We start from the raw sequence: 23,285 nt of genomic DNA on the forward strand, positions 1-23,285 counted from the left end.
GGTAGCGGTTACCTGCTCATTGGGTTGACTTTGAATTGAACTTACCAGAGCTAGGGTTTCAGCAAGTTTGGTGCCGACCCGATCGATGGAGTCGAGCAGGTCGGTGTTGTCGATCTGCTTCCCCTTGTAGCGAGGAAGCGGACGACGGGTTGTCGGTGTGGCTAAAGGCGATGCGGACGTGGTTGGAGCCAGATCCACCATGGTCAGAGCCAGATCCACCGTGGTCGGAGCCAGATCGACCATGGTCGGAGCCGTAGCCGATGCAGGTGAAGCAGTGGTCGACGCGGATTGAATCCGCGCCTTCTCCGTGATCATGGTGATGAAGTTGTCGAAGCCGGTGGTCCAGGTGATCTGGCCGACGGTGAACGTGAGGCCGTTCGGCGTAGCCATGGAGCCGGAGATGATGACCATCTTGTTCGCTTGGAGAGCAGTACGCACACCCCCTACCTGGCGCGCCACTGTCGATGAAATATGGTCGGTAGTCTACCTAGGGGTATGCCCAAGGTAGTAGATTGTCGGCAGACAGATGCGCAAGTCACAAACAAGATGGCGACGTAAGACAGACATGAGGTTTTATCCAGGTTCGGCCGCCGCGAAGGCGTAATACCTACGTCCTGCGTCTGATTGTATTGTTGTATGTTAATGAGAGATGTTTTTTAGAGGGATCCCCTGCCCGCCTTATATAGTCTGGGAGGCAGGGTTACAGATCTGGAAACTAATCCTAGCCAGTTACAATTGCCATAGGTGGTCGGATAAGGATTCCTATTCTAACCGACCAGGATCTTGCTTGATTTCCAAATCTGTCTTGATTCCTTGCGCGGGATTCCAAACAGGTTGGCCAGGCCGCGCGTCGTCTTCTAGTGGACCGGACCCCCTGATCCAGGCCGGCCCAGGCCCAACCGTAAGGGTATAGGGGTTAATACCCCCACAGGCGGTGAGTGCCTGCATCCTCGTTGAAGCGAACTTTGGCCTCTTCAGCGTCGGCGTACTGATCGGCGGTCGTGATCATCTCGCCAATCCCCTTTGGCGGCTTACGATTGAATTTGGAGTGGAGGTCGCGGTGATGGAGTCCTCAGACAAAGGCAGTGATGACTTTCGCTTTCGTGATATTAGGAATAGAATTCCTCATCTCGAAAAGACGTCTGATGTAGCTACGGAGGAGCTCGGATGATTTCGGATAGATGCGATTCAGATCGTGCTTGGTGCCCGCCTGAGTACACGTAGCCATGTAGTTGTTGGTGAAGACTTTCTTCAACTGCTCCCAAGATTCGATGGAATCTGGGGCGAGGCTCATGAGCCAGTTCATCGTGGTTGGCGTAAGCATGATGGGAAGATAGTTCGCCATGACACTGGTATCTCCCCCGGCGACGCGCACAGCGATGGCATAAGCCTGTAGCCACTATGTGGGGTTCATCCACCCCTCGTAGGGCTCGACCCTAGTGATTTTGGAACCACAGGGCTACTAGAGTGTTCGGAGTGCTCTCGTGAATGCTCGAGGCCCTTCGGGATCATCACCATCAGGATCTGCAGCATTGCCGGCGTTAAGTGGCTGGAGGGTTGCATCCGGATTACCGAACTCTTGCTCGTATTCTTGACGCCGACGTACTTCCTCTTCGTGGCGAGAGAAGCGGCGCCCATCGATATGACGTCGTGCATCCCGGAGGTTGTTGATGTGTGCTCGGACGTCTTGATCGACTTCCTAGTCGTGTTGGCGAGGGTAGTTGATGCGGTTCCCCCTAGCTCCCTCATGGAGGGGTTGTCCATCATCGCGATGTTGATCGGCGAAATGGCTTCTGATGGAGCGGCGATTAGATCTTAGTGCGGCGGATCGGCGATTTGAGCTTGTCGAGTAGGAAGGTCCTTGATCCTAGCGGATCTCGTTGACCTAACAGTGCGCGGCTTTGAGCATTACGACGACCTTGGTGACCTCTAGCGTTTGCTCGAGCCGAGCGAGCTCATTAGCAGCCACGGCCAAGTTGGCACTTGGGGTCTTGTAGACATCGTGGCCATCGACACAGACGAATTCGTCATCGAGGTTGCGGCAGAGCGAGCGTGGCCTCCCTTGCGAGTCGAGCTGTTCTCCGCTGTGAGCAGCCTCGGCTAGCACAATGGTGGCTTCATTCGCTCGGCGCTGCGCACGGTTGGTGTTTCTGTTGACATGAGCTGCGCGGTCCTCGTCAGTTTCTCCATCCCGTGGTGGGCTGTCAACGCTAACATTAAAAATCCCGCCTCCTCGGAAGGGTGGGAAAGGAGGTTGGACGGCGACGATTTCGGCAACAGTCTTCATAGAGCCCTGAGACTCGGAGTCTGGATTTTCCTCCAGGATGGTGTGGAGGGATGCTTTGGGGCGTCTGCCAATTTGCAGCATATTGACAGTTGGCAAGAGCTGGTCGGCGATCGATTCAGCGAGAGGATAGATGTCTCCCGTCTGGTCGACGAATTTGCCCCTTAGGGCATCTTGATGGATGACGGCCATAACCCCTGAAGTTTTCTAATCAGCCTCCGATAGATCGGGATCGGAGGGTGATCGGCGCTGAACAGAGTGGTCAAAAGCTGATTCCGCGATGGAGAGGAAGTCAGAGTTTCCGGCCAACCTGATTGATGGATGCGATCAGATCGTCGTCGTCGCTCTGCTTCCTCAGGTATCGAGGGAGCAGGTGGCGAGTTGTTGGTGAAGACGACCTCGGAAGCGGTTCCAAGATCAAATCTGCCGTTGTAGGTGCTGGTGTGGTCGGCGCGGAATCGATCTGCACCGGCTCGATGATCTCTTCATCTCCGTCAGCATTGATGACCCAGGAGATCGATCCAACCGTAAAGATCTGGCAGGGCTTTGGAGAGAGGACGAAGAGCCTGCAAAACATATCATCTTGTTCGTCATAGAAACATCACGCACACCCCTACCTAGCACGCCAACTGTCGATAAAAGATGCTCAACAATCCTTCAAGAGGTATCCCACGAAGGTAGATTGATCGACAGTGGTGCACGTAATTAAGAACAAGAAGGCAACAGAGACACAAGAGTTAGACAGGTTCAGACCGTCAGCACGACATAATACCCTACTCCTGTAGTCTGTTGGTTTGTATTGGCTATCGTATGATATTACGTGTGTTTTGAGGGAGGTCTCTGCCCGCCTTATATAGTCTGAGGGGCAGAGTTACAAGTCGGTTAGATCTAAGAGATAATCGAAAAATAATAACAGATTACAGAAATCATGGGATCGAACGTATCCTAACAGATCTCATAGTATCTTTAGGATATCGCTCTTGATGCCTTACGGTACACGCCGAGCAGTGTCGTGCACCGTAGGTCTTCGTCTTCTGGGCTGGACCGCCCCTGACAGCGCAGCCCATGTAGTCTGCCGTGAGTATCCGGGGTCGTACCCCACACTCGCTGTGCAAGGAATGTCTAAGATAAGACGAAAGGCTTATCTGTTTTACTCTGCCAAACACAGTGTGATTCAGTCCCTAGTTTCCTGACGACGAATTAGCAATTGTTTGGGCCAACTGCTTCATCCTTGGAAGGGATGGCTGGTTATTCCCAACTTCAAGAACAATGGAGGTCTGAACAATTGTTGGAGCAACTGTTGAACCTTTTGAATTCGTCATTTTGATGTAGAGGTTCTGCAAAGTACAGGAAAGGACTACTCAGTTGAGTAAATATGAACAAAATCTAATAGAGACATTGCCCTGGTATGGCTTTGTAGAACCATCCCAAATTTTGTAATGTACAACAAATAAGAGTCATTACTGATTAGTCTTAAGGCAAGTAGTGGATGTGAAAACCAAAAAAAGAACAATGATCTTATTTCATTGTTCTCACTAATGCACTACACCACCACCTTGTAAGTTGTAATACATATGAAAAAAAGGGCGTACCCAGTGCAGAGAGCTCCCGCTCTGTGCGGGGTCTGGGGAAGGGTGTCAGTGGCAAGCCTTACCCTCGCCTGTGCAATGCGTTGTAATACATATAGCAATATCTTATTTCATTGTTCTTTTTTAAAGTGTTTGAGGATTCCTTTTTTAAATGGCTACCAGTATCAGTTCAGTCACCAGCAAAGTGGTGGCTATATGGATGCGCAGCACAAAAGCATCCTATCCAGCAATTATACGATAATAATTATTGGCACCCATTCTTTGTATTTAACCTAGCACACTCACTATTGCAGGAGTACAAAGTTAGACAACCATCTTGCAGTCCATATAATCTATGCTTGCATGTTCTCCTGTGATTTTATATATGCACAAGTGCTCCCACTTAGACCACAAATTCGCAGTGGTTTATATTATCAAGGGCACACCCAATTCACGATAGGTGGTTTATATTATCAAGGGCACACCTGATTCACGATAGGACAAAATGAGATAAATTGTACTCCATCAATGCCCAGTTACTCATAAGTACAAGGAACATGCATGCTTGCTTATGACAATTGCATGCCCATCAGGTCATGAAATTGATTGTATGGTTCACTTAAGATCAGGAATCCAATAAAAACATGTAACAAGAAGCAAGCATTGAAACCATTAAGATACAGTCCTATAACAATTTTGGTGGCAAAAAAGACATACAATACCCATAATATATTATTGAGATAACCGTGATAATAGTAAAAATGCTAAAACAAAAAAATTAACTTAACAGACACTAACCTCATAGGGATTGAGACGTAGTCCAGACTTCATTTGGTCTTTCAACTCATTTATTTTCTCCTGTACTTTGTAGATTGGGAAGTTCAGAGTGAAGTTGAAAGATGCATAGGGTTTCTGAAGAAGAAATGCAGCCTGTGGAGGGATAATGGTAATTCCTCCAGGGAACTTAAACACCTCAAAATTTGAAGAGGTCCCAAATAGAGACTCTGTCAGGTGGAGTGTCGACTGCTCCACAACCAAGGACATAAAAGAAGGTCTAAGAATGCTCAACCAAGTTGGTGATATAGTTGAGTGTACTGGATAAGGTACAATGGCGAAGATCACATAAGTCCAGTTCGATGCGCCTAATGGTTGTAGAAAATTTATGGTAACCTGTACAATAATTGGGGGATCAGCATGATAGAAAATTGGACACACTGTGTGACAAGAAGAATATAAATAGTGTACATCATTGTGCCTTACAGTTGAATTAGGAATGCTAACTTCCTCATAGATGTCGAATTCAAGCTTAGATGTACTTTCACTCAACTCAGAAACTGTCTTCTGTAGCATAAAGCTTGCCACAATATCAGCTGCAAAAAGAGCATGACTTCAACAGCGAAAAAATGCTATCATTTGTCAACTGATGAAGCTACAAGATACGTGTTCTTCAGACAGGTACATCTGGTATCTATATGGATCTAATTTTAGAAGTTATATTTGAGAATAGAGATAGTTCTCTCTGTGGATTAGACACTCGTGTGGCCCTGATGCACGGTTGAACCTCTAAAAGTGCATAACAAAAATGTTATGATGTTGGCACAATGTGCATCTAAGCATTTGCAAAATTTTAAATCAAAACTCAATGTATACATCGAATAACAAAAATGTGAATTCAACATCTAAATAATAATAGATTGCTTATAAGAAGAGTAACGGTTGCCCATTACTATTCACAACTGTTTTATCTTTTTTTGTCACTAGGTGTGTAGGTTGAGTTTCAATTTCAACTTTTGCAGAGGAATGATGCACATCATCACAATGTTATAAAATTTTGGTTGGATTTTTTTTAGAGATGCAATTGTGCATCAGGATCGCATGAGTGCATGAACCTCTGGGAGCACTAGGTATGTTCTTGTCTGTTTTGCATATCGCAGGTGCAGCCCACACTAAAGGTGAAACTAGAATGGTATCTTGCACCATGAAACTAATAAATGCTTGAAAACAATTCATAGCTTTGTATACACGCGGAAGATTGAAGTCTTGTCGACATTGATGATTGTTAGTGGTCATCCAAGCCAAGCATCAAAACCACCACCCTATGTGTGATTGATAGTTAATAGTTTGTCGGTGTGACTTAATGTAGGCGATGCGCATCTTGCCGTGCAGAAGCAAGAAGGATTCTCAAGAATGTTGTATTACCTTGATGTAATATTCTTTGAGTTTTAATAAATCTCCCTTTATCGGAAAAATAAACATGTAATAAAATAGTAAATATCAGCTTTCCTATTTTATGATCAAAGCGATTTTGATGGGTCCCATACATAGGGAAGCAGGTTTTGATTTCTCTGGATCATTGGTTCAACATAAATTCATCCAGATGAACCAATCCAGACTTCAAAGCAAGAAAATGGGATACAAATCATCTATGGTGCCCCATAACTACCCATTGGGTACACTCATTTGCATCCCTAGGGTCTGTTTGGATCCAGGAAGCTAACAATTAGCCTCTATTTTTAGATGCCAAATAGGAGGGTTAAACATGGGCCAATTTTCGGCTAATAAGAGCTAATGTTGGTGGTTAACCATTAGCCTATGTTATCACAAGATGGGTTAATTTTTAGCCCTGGGATCCAAACAGGGCCCTACTCATACAACATCCAATATCACAAATAAGAGTAAGGACCCTGTTGTTTGTTGACCCTGGGTCTTGGGTTCAATAGTTATAAACTGCAGGGACAATCTAATACAGAAAGATTACCAATATGGTGTTTCTGAAACTGGTAATTTACTTTCATAAGGCAGTTCTATGTAGAATTTGCATATACTTACACCCTGAACTCATACTCCTCTAAGCATTAGTCACTCCCAAGAGTACATGCACTTATCATCATCGGATTATCAGATGGATATGATTTTTCTCTTACAAACCATTTTTTCAACAACTTGTAACATCACCATTTGAAGTGCTGTGCTACCATATCAAGAAAGTACTTGTCAGTGTCTTCTAACATCAGAATTCCACATGCAATGACTTGTCTATCGCGGCAAATTTTGTCAAGACCTTCTGACATCACCATTAAACAAAGTATTGTGTTCTCTACCATGGCATTTTTTGTCGGGGCCTTCAAACATCACCATTCAACAAAGTATTGTGTTCTCTATCTCGGCAATTTTTGTCGGGTCTTCTAACACCACCATTCAATAGAAGTGTTACCTTTTCTATTTTGGAAGTTTTCGCCAAAGAATTGCGCGGCAAGTTTTGTCAGGATCTTGTGAGTCCAACATATCCAAAAGAAAATTTAAAGTACTATTTCTATCAGTGGCACCGACCAAGAAATTGATTTATTTTTCCCGAGCACACAAGAAAAAATTGCTCCACGGAATTCTAGTAGACGAAAAAAAGAGTAAAATGCATTAGAGGTCTATTAGGTCTATTAGGTCTATCAACTCTCAAACTGCATTTTTTGGTCCCTAAAATTTTTAAGTGATTCACTAGAGGTCCATACCCTGTCGTTTATGTTTGTATTTTGCATAAACCTCCCCCTTTGTTTTTCTTTCACACGCTTACCTCTCTTCGTCTTCTGAGCGCACGGAAAAATTAATCATTCAGTTTGACAACAGTTAAACCCTTGAAGTTCCTTTTAGTTCACAACAGCCAACCGAAAGCCATACACCAGAAGCACCACTAAGACCACCTGAAAATAGAATGGGTGCCCCAACCCAAACTGGCAATCCGCACAAAAATCTCCAAACAGCACCATGTGAGGAAATGCTAACATGGTAAAAGCGAATATGGAAACACAGCATGCATCCAGGGATATCCACAAGCTACAATCATAAGTTGGCCAAGTATTTCCTACCCTGTAAGCTATATATCAAGAACAGCACTTGAACAGCTATACTGCACCTAATCTAACAGCACACACCGAATCGAACCACGTGAATCCATTTGAGTTGGAAGCTGAAATATTGAGCCAGAATCTAGCAGGCACGCACTAACTAATAACAGCGTATCTACGAAAGTGACAAAAGAGCACGGGAAGTGGCCAAGTTGCTCCCGAAAGGAAACAGGAAACGCAACTGAAAAATTCGTCGAATTCGGTCAAGTTGCCATCTAAAGAAGCGAACTTTGCAGCTTCGCCAATCTGCAAGAACCATTGAGCTGAAAACTAAGCAAGTCAATCGCTAAGTCACTGACCGTGGAGTCCGTACGACGAAAGAGATTTTAAAATCACGGCGGAAGATTGAAGCAAGGCGCGCGAGATCCCGCAATGCGGGCTGACCTGCGAACGCGGCGTACGGATCCCGCACCGCCGCGCGGCCACCGCGCCCCACGAAGGGCGGCAGCAGGAAGAGCGCGGAGAGCGCCACAGCGGCGCCGAGCAGCAGCGCGGCCGCGCATTGCGGCCGCACGGCCCCGCAGCACCCACCGCTACACCGCCCTCCTCTTCCTCCTCCGCCGCTTCCCCCTGCCCCTCCCTCCGCCGGCGTCGGCTGCTCCCGCTGCTGCAGCCTCGCCCTCCTCCTTCCCCATGCCGCACCCGCACGCCCTCACGCATCGCCTCCCGCAGCCATTGCGGCCACTCCGGTGAGGCTGAGCACAGGCTAGGGTTCTCGCGCTGCTGCTTCTGAGTGCCGCCCGCCGCCGACGCGCACGGGTGGGAATGTGGGATGGTGAGATGGTCGAGTTGGGGCAGACGGCGCTCGCGGCTTGCGAGGACAAAGAAGTGCGCAGCGCACAGCGCAGTGATGTCCGCTTCGCTCCGAGCCCGTGAGCAAACGCGTGTAACTAGTGTAGTGCGGCGTTGGACGTTGGTGGTTTGAAACATACAGTACGTTTGTGTTGTGCTGGTTTTTATAACTTTTAAAATTTGGGAATTGCTAATTTGGTGTATATATATATATATATATATATATATATATATATATATATATATATATATATATATATATATATATATATATATATATATATATATATAGGGAGAGTATACTCGTAGCTGGCTATAGAATAGGATATTCTGTAGCCAGGCCATAGTCCGACTCGTCACCAGGACACCAGGCTGGTTCAGATGCATGCACGCCGAGCCACTGCGATCCCGGCCGGCCTGGCAGACACGATCATTAATGGAAGATAATTAAATCATAATTAGGGCGCATGCATCAATTAGCGCACAGTATTTTTGGGTTGTCGACTGTGTGTGCATGAAAGTTACGAGAATACACGTGCATGCAAGTGAGTGGTTACGAGAATATATTTTAGTTGCCATGCATGCAAGTGTGTACAGATGTGTTACGAGAATACACATAAAGCTGGTGTACTAGTACAGCTGCTGCCATGCATGCAAGTATGACGAGAATACTAAAAGCAAATACTCATTAAGTAATTAGGTAGTTACGAGAATAAAGCATGATGAGACCAATTTACGGTCTTGCATGCAAGTATTACGAGAATACTAAATACAAATACAAACCTATCATATCAAGTAAATGATTTACTAGAAAATATATGGCATTGAATGTGATTTACTAGAATCTATGCCTTGGTATTCCAGTGAATTTGACAACTATGATTTACGAGAATTTAGTGTGATTTATGAGAATGAACCTTGAATGTGAATTACTATCATGGTTTACGACAACTTTATACATGACTTACTAGAATCTATGTTGTTGAATAAGATTTACTAGAATCTATGTTTCTCTACCCTTCTAGTTACGATAATCTATTTAATACAATTTTTCGAATTATTTACTAGAATATATGTCCCTTGCAAATATTGAATTGTATTGTAGTGTTCAACAGGTGGGGACAAATCAAATCAGCCATACAAACAACGTAAAGTTCCGGTTGAAGTTTGACTAATCTAGCTAGCAGTGACGTGTCACTAGATTAGTAAGTATAAGTAGGTACTATGATTCTAGTAATTTACTATATCACCGATGTGTCACTAGAGTGTTGTGTTACACACAATTTAAATAACATAATCAATCCATGAACACACCTTGAATTCACAAACGTAAAAAAGCAGTAAATCAATTGGAAGATAAAACAGGGAAGGGATTAGAGAACACACCTTGAATTGGACCACCAGTAGCTGCTGCACATCCGCGCGAATAGACGCGAGCTGTAGCGCTTCTGGCAGTAGTGTGCATGTGTGGCCACGAGTCACCATCACGATGGAGCTGCCCAAAGATGCAAAGCAGAATCGTCTGGAAGAACAGGTTAGATCTAGGGTGCGTCTGGTCATCGGCAGAAGCGACGATGATATGCACGTCTCCATCCACGATTGAGACGGTCTCCTATTTCTGGAAACGAGTAAGCGTAATTTGGGTGACAAGCCGGTGCAAACCAGCCGAGCTATTAATGGGCTCCATCCAAGGCAAGGCGAGTCTGAGCCGGGTTCTGGTGGTGCGTCTTGGGTGGGACGGATGGCCTCCTGTTGCTGCATCGGACGCGGATGTTGGGTCTGGCTACAGAATAAATTATTCCGTAGCCAGCTATAGAGTACTCCTTTTATATATATATATATATATATATATATATATATATATATATATATATATATATATATATATATATATATATATATATATATATATATATATATATATATATATCATCATCGTCAGATTTAACTGATCTATATATCTATTAGATTTCGTTGAAAACCAACGGTGTGGATCTTTTTCTTTCTAGCTTTCTCTCTTCCATCTTTTTCTCTCTTCACAAAGTCCTTTTCAATTCGTCCGGCGTGGCCGGGTGGCGGCACGAAGAAGGACCAACATGATGCTCGGCTCAGGCGAAGTCACTACACCAAAGAAGAAAGTTGCTACAAGAAGAAGAAGGACTATGCATATTGTGTTGAGTGAGACTCTATACATCAAGTGATGCTAAAGATGAGAAGCAATTAAAGTCACTTACCGGCATAGCCTTGTCTCTTGCAAAACTGGGCTCCTGCCCCCCTTGGTTGCATCAAATTTTTAAGGGCCCTTGTCTCTTGCGTGAACTTCCAAGCCCATGCTAGCACTAGTACAGGTAATTGTTAGGCAGATATGGATGAAGTAGCAATCACAGCAGCCCACTCTATGGCCATGTTTGGCTTACCCCATATTCAGCTTGTTCGTCTTTTTTTTTAGCCAGAACAGTATTTCTCTCTCACAATTATTCAGCTGAAACAGTATTTTTCAGCCAGTTTCAGACCAGCGAACGGGGCCATAGGCCTCAGCCTGCTAGCGTGGCTCTTGCACTTCCCACCACATGCTAATTCAATAATTATGTCACTGTAGCACTGGTATGCTATTTATTAATACTAATAATTATTAGGCAAATCTGCCCCCTACATTTTAGTTTACCCTCCGCCACTGTTTCTATTTTTGACGCTCTCTTATCACGCTTCATGGCCAAGGACCCTAAGATACAATATGATGAGAGTGATAGTGAGGATGAAGAACCTTCAAAGGAGGAACTCATGGAGCTATTGCAAGAGACTCATCGTCTCATGAACAAGAGGAGAGAGGAATTCAAGGAGTTGCACAAGAGACACAAAGCTCTTGAGCAAACCTTTGAGGAGCATTTGGCTGCTTATTGATTGAGGCTCATGAGGGGTTCAGAGAAGCTCACTCATCTCTCCTTTCTCAAAGGAAGGAGCCTATTGAAATAGCAAGCGTAAGAGTGACTTGCGTATCATTGACGAATCTTTCTATGCTTCTATTGTTGTTGCTCCTAACACCTCTTGTAGCACTAGCAAAAGCAACCCCTTTGGGTGATGGATTCACTTGTGATTCATCCCTCATTGTATAAAATAAGGCACTCAAAAAGGAGGTGCTCACTCATGCATTAGTCAAGGCTTAAGGCGGTGAGGCCCCCTTGCTAAAATGAGTCAAAGGTTCACCCTTAACAAGGGTCTTGTCTATACTCCCAAGAAAGGTAAAGTGGCCCTTGTTACTCACAAAACACAATTTGTGAGGAGCAATAGTCGGTTTTGCAAAAAGTGCAAGCAAGTTAGGCACTTAGGGCAACATTGCAACAACCAGATTAACACCCTATCCTTAATTAAGTTTGATTCTTGCTATTTACTTTTCAAAGGCACAAATAGTATTTATGCTAAGTTTGTTGGTGCACCAGTTGTGGGCTCAAAGAAGAAATCCATTTAGGTGACAAAAAGTTTAGTCACTAACCTTGGAGGATAGAAACAAGTTTGAGTACCTAAAAAGAATTGATCTTTTTTTATAGATAAACTACAAGGTCTGAGGAATGCATTAGGTGCTTAATAGCGGGTGCGCTCAATATATATATATATATATATATATATATATATATATATATATATATATATATATATATATATATATATCTATATATAGGGAGAGTATATTCAGTAGTCAGCTACAAAATAAGTTATTCTATAGCCACCTCCATTTACAATAATTTTATATACTAATTTACGATAGTGCCAATATATATTTACAATAGTTGGGTTACTATAACACATGGTGATGAGGACATCAACACCGACGACGCATCCGCGCCGACACCAGTACCTATCGCTGGTCCTCTTACTCGTGCTCGTGCTCGTAAAATTAATCATCAAGTGAGTTGCCTCTTGAGCTCCTGTCCATCTTGTTTAGATCTTGGAAACACGTGCACTCTTGTTTTGATTAGGAACCAAGGAGAAGACCGAAAGGGAGAAGGATTCGTGATGGCTGGATTCGGACTGCAGAAAGGCACCAACTTGTGACCATCACCACGGTTGTATACGGAGTCGGATTCGGGCGCTTTAGGACTTGTTGGAAAGCTTATCAAGTCTTTTTTCATATGGAACCAGTTCCACGTCCATATCTGTTCGGCAGCATCGGCAATTATTCAATTACCGTCGAGATGTCTTTATGTCCAGGGTGCTGCGTCACCTTATTTTAGTCCGATGGGTTGTGTATCATCTTAGGGTCCATTAGGGACGTGTCTTAGGGTTGGAGTACGACCCAAACACCTTGTTGGTCGTCCACCCCATGTTATATACCCTTTGGCCGCCGCCAAGACACTGGGGTTTTGTTTAGATCAAGTTTAGCCTTTGCTACTTGCTTGTAGGCGCGCGTGCTGATCCAGCCGCCCGTCTCCTTGTCTTCGAAACCCCACTCATAATAAGATTCAGTTTGAGGCTTTCAATTTCATCTTGCAAATTCAGTGCTTGTTTCCTTGTTCTTGCTAGTTCTTCGATTGCTTGCAGGACGGGAGCCCTAGTGGCTGGTTGTCGCGCTCCACAAGATCGTGACGGCCTTTGGAGGTGGTGTATCGGTTGCTAAGGCGCAGTCTTGGAAGGCTGTAGTCGGGCCGAGAACGTCATCTCCATCCACCAAATCGAGTTATCTCACGCCTCTCATCGAAAGATCGTCCATAAACCCTAGCGGGTTCTTATCACATGGGGATATTACCATAACGTTATAGTAAAACCACTCAGTAAAAAGTTACTATAATATCGTAAATTAACATAGTAATTATCGTAACTCAAAGTGGCTACAGAATAAGTTATTTTATAGCCAGCTACATGATAGTAGTCCTATACCATGGAGATAATACCGCATGCCTATTCCTGATTTGATGTTTGCAACATCAATCATTCGGGCGTGGAAGACCATACCAAAGAATATCCAGAAGGATACTATCTGTGTGCGATGGAGGACAGCGCAAAAGGAATATACAGTCACTCTACTGTACTACTGTAGCCAGGACAATTATTCTCTGTCCAGCTGTCCAGGCAACAGTAAAGGATGATAATTGAAGACATCGGCCGCTTCCTTAAGCACGAAGGCTCCTCAATTAAATAATTGAAGACTTCGCCTCGAAGGAACTCCAGAAGATAAGCGCGAAGGACGCTCCCTCCATGCTATAAAGCGAGACGCCGGGCGCATTCATTGATCATCGAAGAAACGAGCCAAAGAAGCATCACACCAAAGCCTCAGAGACCCACTCTCATCCACCACCCACTCCACCAACTCTCCACCCACACACATACACATGAAGACATGATCTCAGAAGCTCTCTGAGAATCATCCACCACGAATAGTAATCACCCACTGCCATTGTATCACTCCACCTTTGTAAATTAGAGAATAAAGGAGGTCCCCATGATCATCCTGCGCTTGTAAGGTAATCCCTAAGGTTTGTGCTAAGTGCTTGGGGTTTCCCGAAAGGGAAAGCCGTATGTAAGCTTGTCTGTGGAAATGAATTAAGCTTTCCTGTTTGAATCCCTGCCTTCCTTTAAGCTCGTTCATATGGGGCGATGTCTCTATGCTAGGGACCCTAGAGGAGAAACCTCTGCGTGTGTTGTTCTCGTGTTAGCCCTGATAGCGGCATTTGTAGAGAACCCTGTGTGTGCAGAGAAGTGTTCTCCTTGGGTGGAACTGCCTGGGGAGACGATAGAGCCTGAGTCCTGTGTGTTCGTGGCTGGGGATAGCAAGGGAGTAGACCGGGTTAGTCTAGTTCTGAAGCAAGTTAGTGATGCATACGGTGAGTACCGAGTAGGACTGTCACAAGCATAGTACGCACGACCGGCTGAACTTTTAGTCTCGCCAGCCTACAGAAGATCCTTAGAAATAATCCGCATAAGCATATTCACTAAGCACAAGATTAGCTAATCGCGAAAGTGACATATCAATATTTATATTCACTAATTGAGCGCCCGCTCATCCAGCGTGCATAAAATATTTGAGATTGAAAGCGACACTTGCCTTGAATAGTGAAGTGGTTGAGCCACTCCCGGTGAGTGCCCGGGCACGGTTCATATCCCGAATTTGAATAGTAGCCGCGAATTTGAATAGTAAACATTGAATTTGAATAGTGCTGTGAATAGTAACTTGAGAATTTTAAAATTCGAATTTTGAGTTCCGAGTTCGCTTCTCGTTAGAAGGTACCCCCTTTTCCGTTTGGTATCAGAGCCAGGTTATTAAAATTTGAATTTAAGGGATTTACCATAATATTCCGAAGATTGAAAAGTTACATTATTTAAATTTAGAAGTGAATACAGGAAAGACAGTCACTACTAAAGAGAATATAAATATAAGGTGTAGATTAAATAGTTCTGAAGAACATACTTGGCATACCTCTCACGGATAGTTAAATTTAATAGTTGATTTGATACATAACTTTTACATATATTGGGGAAAGAGGCCAGACGAGCTAGAACTAAAATTTGATAAGTTGCAAAAGGAACATAAGCACCTTGAAGAGCAATATTCAGCTACTAATAATAAATTAGATTTAGCTTTACAAATTTTAGAAGAAAGTAAAGTTTCTCTAGGTAAAATTAGCCAGAATAGTGATTATATTAAAAAGGATATAACTTTCCTATATAAGAAGACTGATAATAATATTGTTGAGCATAACAAAGAAATTATGTTATCATCAGCAGGAATAGTTGAGTCCACTAGATCTTTAAATTCAGAAAGATGGAAGTATCTGAGAGCCTGTCTAGAAGAGACAAGTCACTCTAGCTAGTAAATAAAGACATAAGACCTCTAAGTTTTAAAGATAAACTAAAAGGAGGATGTGAGGATATTGAAACCTTAGAAGAAGTGATAGACTTAGAAAGAGATCTTGAAAGATATCAGAAAGATACTTTGAGGAAAATTAGGCCTCAACAAATATATCAAATGGGATGGTTTGAAAATAAAAATGGATTATATAGAATATCTAGAGAAGTAGAATTAAGTGTATTAACAGAACCAGTTCTGCTAAGAATTGTTAGTAAACAATTTGAGAATGCTTTAAAATATTCAGGGTATAAATATATACATCAGGGAATGTATATTATTGGAATTAAAAGAATGACAAGGAAAAAATTAGGAACCAATGTTCTAATAACTTTATTAGATAAAAGATGGGACTCAATAAATAAAGCAGCATTAGGATTTTTAGAAGTTGATATGAATGAAAATATGTTGATAACATATATAGCTCCAGATTTAATAATGCCAGTTAAAGAATTTATAGATAAGATGGCATTCGGATTTCAAACTAAAGCATATGAAGAATTTAAAGGAACGAATTTATTAGTAAGCATAGAATTTATAGGAAGGTTAACCAATAGAAGTGGAACCAGATATAAGGTAAATGTGAACAATGTTGTAGAAAGTATGCAATCTAAAGGAATAAAATTTATGAGTCCTCTGAAAATAAGTTCTGAAGAAAGAGCCGGAGAAGAATGGAATATAAGTTCATTAATAGAACCAAAAATTTTAAAATAACCTAAAGATTACATAAGCTATGAAAATAATAGAGGGTTGACTAGTATTAGGTTTATAGATTATAAAGAACAAAGTTTAGATGATTTAGAAGCATCTAGTTCAGAGGCAAAGTTGGAAGAAAACAGAAGACATAGCATATGTGAATTTATGGAAAAATTAGATATAGATAATGAAATAAATCATTATAAGCAAAAGCTAAGCAAAATTCATGATGAATATAAAACCTCCATGATATGCAAATGGACTGCTATAAGAGAAAGGGAACTCTACTTTAGACGAGAAATATGTAGACTTGAAAATATCAAGAAAGATAGAGAATTAAATGCTAAAAAATTTAGCATTCCAATAAAGAAAAATGACTTTGTGTCAAAACAAATAGATAACAGGGTAAGGGAAGTCCATAAAGAATTAGAACATAGCAAAGATAAGATAAATGACATAGAGGATAATGATATAAGTGAAGATGAGCAATGAGAAATTAATAATAAGTTATTATTAGAAAGCTATGAAGAAGAGGATGAAGATACAATTGAGATATGTAGTAATAACTCAATAACTCTCATAAACCCCTTAGAAAATAAAGAGTTGCCTAAAAATAATGCCATAGAAGCAATGGAAATAGATCCAAGTACATCAAAAAGAAGACGAGGTCCTGAAATAAAGATAAAAGGAGAAAGTGAGAGACCAACTAGACAACCAGGAACTTGGCCTCCAGAAAAAGAGGAACCTGCATATAGATATATACCTGAACAATATAAGCATATGGGTTCAAAAAGAAGAGAATTTGAAAAGAAGGTGCAATTCCAGAATTATAAAAGTGATGGTGCTATACTAAATTTAGCAGCACATGATCCTATAGATTGGTCAAATATAATTAGCATATGGAAAGGATTGATAGTCCAAAAGTATATACAAAATCAGCATAATATTGGAAATAGAGTAGAAGATATGATTACATATTTAGAAACATTTTTAGGTGAATCAGTCAAAGTTTTATGGGAACAATGGGTAGAAGCTTTCCCTAACCATTATGCCTAATTAAAAATGGCTGGTAGTAATCCATATAATTTTGCAAATATTATATCAAGCATTGTAATAGGTGAAGATCCTGAATTAGGATTTACTGTTTTACAGAATGAAAGATTAAAAGAAATAGAAAATTTGTCACTGACAAGCTAGAAAGGAATAAAAGAATTTTCTCAACACTATTTGTATAATGCTACTACTGCCAAGCAAGGCTATAACCAAGGTATAGTAGAAAATTATTTTAATAAATTACCAGAGCCTTTAGGTTCTATGATATTAGAAGAATATAAAAAGGAAACTATTGGTAAAGAATATAATATCTCTCAGGCTATAACATTCATTTTCAAACAGTTAAGAAAAATATGCACGAATATACAAGCCCAAAGATCAATGAAGCAATCAGACTATAATTTTTGCAATAAAATAGTCCAAATACCATTGACATATGGAGAAGAGAGATCTAGAAATAAGAAATATCCTAAGAATTATAAGAAAGGAAATGTAAAGACAAAGAGACGTTATTTCCTTAGAAGATCAGACAATAGAGCTCCATTCCTCCACAAAAGAAATGTAAGAAGATATAATCCTAGAAAAAATTATGATAGTTCATGTAGATGCTTTATTTGCAACTCTCCTGATCACTTAAGCAAAACATGTCCTAACAAAGACAAGAAAAGGTATTCCAATAAGCAAGAAGAACAAGAAAAGGTTCAAATAATAGATAGTGTGAATGAAAATATCTTAGTCTGTGATGATGATATAATGGACGATGAATCAATATATTCAATTATAGAGACAGATGAAATAGAATATGATGAAGAAAAAGAATCAAGTGATGAAGAGTTAGATTTAATTGATGAGTTAGCAGGATTAAAAATAGAAATGATGGATCAAATAAACTGTGAACACAAGTGGGATCATAAAAAAGACGATCCTAATATAAAATGTGTATTTTGCATATATTATCAAGATCCAGTAAAAAGAGCAATATGTAGACTATGCTTAAGACAAGCATGCATGTCATGTTTAAAACAGCAAAGAGATATGAAAAAGAACTCAGAAGCTAAAATAATGCATGAAGAAAATAAAGTGCAATCGGAAAAAGAAGTAATTCTAGAGGAAAAAAGAAACAAATATTTAAACAATATTCCACAAGAGTTTCTCATACCTAGATTAAGTTTTAAGACTGAACAAACTTTGTCATACTTTACTTGTGATATTATAGATCTAATTTGGAAGAAATATGCTGAAAGGCATTACAAAACCTTTCATAATATACAAAAATACTTTATGAAATTGTACCAAGGTAAAGAAAGACATCTAGGAATAATTGTGAATGCAAATACTTTTCCTTTACTTCATCTTGATGATAAATTAATTGTTAAGCCTCATCAAAGATTCTTAATATTGAAGGCTGATATAAATTTAAAATATTTTAGAAATATACAAAGAAATATTGGAGATGATATATCTTTACAGACTATTATTGATCATGGATTAGTTCATGATATACATGGTACACTTGAAGAGATACTCCAATCAGACCTTGGAATAGCTATCAAAGAAGCTTGTAAGAAATTAGCATGCATTCAAGGTAGATACAAAATTAAGTTTTATTCTAATCCACCAAAGTTTACACAACTAATAAGACCAGCATGCCATGATATATATATTACAAAGGGATCATACAAATTTCCTACTACATGGACTTCAGACTCATGGCAAAATTATGAAGAGTTGTTCGTAAAAGACACGAACCATGATAATTGGAGAATTTTCAGTGAAGCAAAAGAATTAGAAGGGAATACCAAATTTGCTTCTGAATATTATATGATGTACCAAAATAAAATAATAAAAGTATTCTTGAGAGAATACTATGGAAGATATAGTATAATACAAAGAGAAGTTGGCAGACTAATAAAGCCAAGTTATGGCAAAGAATACCAATTACGAAAAGAATATCGTGAATTGTTGTCCTGGTATGAAATATGGCAACCTGAAGAAGTGGACAACGAAGAAAATATTGAAGAGTCAACATAAACTTAGTTCAATATCAATATATTCATACAAGAAATATACCCCTTATGTTGATAAGGTTTATCAACAATTTGTCCGGGGGAAGAGATAATAATACATGCCATGGAGATAATACCGCATGCCATGGAGATAATACCGCATGCCTATCCTTGATTTGATGTTTGCAACATCAATCATTCGGGCGTGGAAGACCATACCAAAGAATATCCAAAAGGATACTATCTGTGTGCGATGGAGGACAGCGCAAAAGGAATATACAGTCACTCTACTGTACTACTGTAGCCAGGACAATTATTCTCTGTCCAGCTGTCCAGGCAACAGTAAAGGATGATAATTGAAGACGTCGGCCGCTTCCTTAAGCACGAAGGCTCCTCAATTAAATAATTGAAGACTTCGCCTCGAAGGAACTCCAGAAGATAAGCGCGAAGGATGTTCCCTCCATGCTATAAAGCGGGACGCCAGGCGCATTCATTGATCATCGAAGAAACGAGCCGAAGAAGCATCACACCAAAGCCTCAGAGACCCACTCTCATCCACCACCCACTCCACCAACTCTCCACCCACACACATACACATGAAGACATGATCTCAGAAGCTCTCTGAGAATCATCCACCACGAATAGTAATCACCCACTGCCATTGTATCACTCCACCTTTGTAAATTAGAGAATAAAGGAGGTCCTCGTGATCATCCTGCGCTTGTAAGGTAATCCCTAAAGTTTGTGCTAAGTGCTTGGGGTTTTCCGAAAGGGAAAGCCGTATATAAGCTTGCTCTGTGGAAATGAATTAAGCTTTCCTGTTTGAATCCCTGCCTTCCTTTAAGCTCGTTCATATGGGGCGATGTCTCTATGCTAGGGACCCTAGAGGAGAAACCTCTGCGTGTGTTGTTCTCGTGTTAGCCCTGATAGCGGCGTTTGTAGAGAACCCTGTGTGCGCAGAGAAGTGTTCCCCTTGGGTGGAACTGCCTGGGGAGACGATAGAGCCTGAGTCCTGTGTGTTCGTGGCTGGGGATAGCAAGGGAGTAGACCGGGTTAGTCTAGTTCTGAAGCAAGTTAGTGATGCATACGGTGAGTACCGAGTAGGACTATCACAAGCATAGTACACACGACTGGCTGAACTTTTGGTCTCGCCAGCCTGCAGAAGATCCTTAGAAATAATCCGCATAAGCATATTCACTAAGCACAAGATTAGCTAATCGCGAAAGTGACATATCAATATTTATATTCACTAATTGAGCGCCCGCTCATCCAGCGTGCATAAAATATTTGAGATTGAAAGCGACACTTGCCTTGAATAGTGAAGTGGTTGAGCCACTCCCGGTGAGTGCCCGGGCACGGTTCATATCCCGAATTTGAATAGTAGCCACGAATTTAAATAGTAAACATTGAATTTGAATAGTGCTGTGAATAGTGACTCGAGAATTTTAAAATTCGAATTTTGAGTTCCGAGTTCGCTTCTCGTTAGAAGGTACCCCTTTTCCTATATATATATATATATATATGACCAGAGATCAAGGATGTTCAACTCAATTGATTCAAGTGATAGTGATGAATTTGAGAGCATAATATTTGGTGATTATGGTAAAGGCAAGATCAAAGGACTAGGAAAGATTAAAGTATCAAATTATAATGTCCATCTCAAAAGTGTGTGTTTATCTTGTGTGACATTTACCTTTCTAGATTAGCTACAAGCTAGTTGATTGGATTGTCTATAGGTTCTAAAACTCTTTCGGTCTGAGGGGTAGGTATTAGAGCCCACTAAGAAAAATTTAAATGCACATCTTGCTAGAGTAGTTTATGTTTTTTCCTTCCCATTTCGTTTGAAGATGAACCTATTAATTTTCCAGATATTTTGTTAAAAAAAATTCCTTTACTACTAATTGTGTTTGACATAGACTATTTATTTGGTATATCTTTGTTTTTCAATTAGCTTGGCAATTGATTGCCCATGGCGGCATCTTTTAGAATTCGCGGGTCACCCTTTTCTACCTCAAAAAGTGAATTTTTGTGGGATGCCTATGCCATGGAGCTCGAGCTCAACGAACATGGGTTCTGATCTTTTAGTCAGAACTCAAAAGTGTCATCTTTTTTTTTTCTCCTACAATTACCGAACGTAGACACGGCTGCTGCCTGTTACCGGCATCGCCTGAAGTGTGATGGAAATTACGAGTGACCCAGTCTGCGGGGGCGGTCGGGATGAAGCTGTGGCCCATGGCGACGGACGGAAACATGGACGGAGGACGAGCCGCTGAGCCCGTATTCTCGGGTAGTCACACTCACGTACCAGCAGCGTCTTGTGAGTTGGGAAGCGGAAATATCTTGGGAGCTGCCGCCCACGTCGTGGGTCAGGAGTTCGTCGAGCGGGCCTCAGCTGGAAGTCCCGTCCAGTTACGTTACTCTTTGCCGCGTCCGCGTCCAGATGCCCTCTCTACCAGCGGGCCAGCAGGTGTTGGCACGCTTGTCCGGCCCTGGGAGGAGACACCTGGCTCGAACAGTCGAACTGGTGCTTCTTCTGGAACTAGTGGAGTTGTAACAGAACAAGGAAGAGCCGAAAAGCCCTGGGGTTAGCTGGCTCCCTCGTACTCGCTCGCACACTGTAACAAGTGCTACACTGCTACGCGCACACGGCAGGTCCACCCAGGAGGAAGAATTCACTTTTTTATTTTTAATAAATAAATATATAACAGAAAAAAACATTTACTTGAAGTCGAACTACTCAATCCCTAGAAAGGTAACTGCGTCTTTTATATTGCTTCCTTCTATCGAAAATATAAGTACCAACACATTCTACAACTTGACATTTTGACTTACTACAATGTATATGAAAATATAGTACTCCCTCCATACTGGTAATTCAAGTTGTTTTGGACGAGTTTTGAGTCAAACATTGGGAATATAAATCATGAATAACTATTAAGTTGTTGAGTTTGTAAATGTGAAAACTATATTAATAGGTTTCTCTTGAAAAATACTTTCATAAAAATATACATATATCATTTTTCAATAAATATTTTTATAAAAATAAGAAGTCAAAGTTATGCTTCGGAGACAGTGTCGCTGTCAAAAATGACTTGAATTACCAATATGGAGAGAGTATATAATCTTATACACAAAGAGTCATATGATAGTAGTATTCCCTATGAGGTTAATACTCGTATCAATAAAATCATAAAAATAATTTTTGTTGTAACAAAGGTACATTATGCATATCTATATTTTAAATACATGACTGATTTTTGAACCTTTACATGCATGCACTATCTTATATTAAACAAAATGAAGAGAGTACATATCAACATTCTATAGACTAATGTGGATTTTTATAGCACTACAAGAGAAAAAAAAACAATCGAACATTTATGGAAAACGAACCCTTTCTATATAAAATTTTAAAGCTATAATTTATTATTTTATGATGGCAATGTCATATTAAGCATGTCAAATATAAAACACAATCTTAATAGAATTTTTTCTCTGTTGCAAACCACATAAATATTTACTTATAAATACATAGTAACTCTAATTTCATAATATCCATGCATTGATACAGTTAAATATCGAGTTTTGTGACTTTCTTTGTCAGATATTATTAAATTTGTAGTTCTAATATCTGATTGAAGTCAGCAAAAAGTTAGTTGTCGACGTGTCAAACGACTAGTCTATCCATTGATGATTATGGTGGGAAATCTTGTGGCAGAACCGCCTAATCTAATGCCTCTCAAGAGTACTTGTCTTCCATTAGACACTAAGTACCCAAGTGAGGATACTAAACTATATAGTTATGTCGAGCACACCCTAAGGGACAACTTGAAAATCCTCATTTTTCCGTCAGGATTATAAGAGGATAATGCTTACAACATTCTTAGTCATTTCTTTACATCACTTTACTAAAACATCAGAATAATAAACAAGATAATTACGACAGTGGAATAAAACACGTGATCAGAGTTTCAACGGAAATTAAGTTTACTTGTAAGCTGAACTATGGCCTCTTTTTCTAACCCTAGTAAAACTTATGCAATAGATAAACTATCTAAATGTGTAACTACGGTTTTGCTAGTGTGTTGCTATCTCTACTGTAAAAGGAGTAATACAAATAATGTAAATGCGGAAGTTAAAGAGCAAGGT

At 40.8% G+C, this 23,285-nt stretch overlaps 2 pseudogenes; one reads left to right on the forward strand and one right to left on the reverse strand.

Annotated features, from left to right (window-relative positions):
- Positions 1-2,977: 2,977 nt before the first annotated feature.
- On the reverse strand, positions 2,978-8,593 carry LOC136513909 (uncharacterized; annotated as a pseudogene).
- Positions 8,594-16,707: 8,114 nt separating this feature from the next.
- LOC136510791 (uncharacterized) lies at positions 16,708-18,352 on the forward strand (annotated as a pseudogene).
- Positions 18,353-23,285: the final 4,933 nt, after the last annotated feature.

The sequence above is a fragment of the Miscanthus floridulus genome, chromosome 16 (assembly GCF_019320115.1).
Source record: "Miscanthus floridulus cultivar M001 chromosome 16, ASM1932011v1, whole genome shotgun sequence".
Taxonomy (NCBI): domain Eukaryota; kingdom Viridiplantae; phylum Streptophyta; class Magnoliopsida; order Poales; family Poaceae; genus Miscanthus; species Miscanthus floridulus.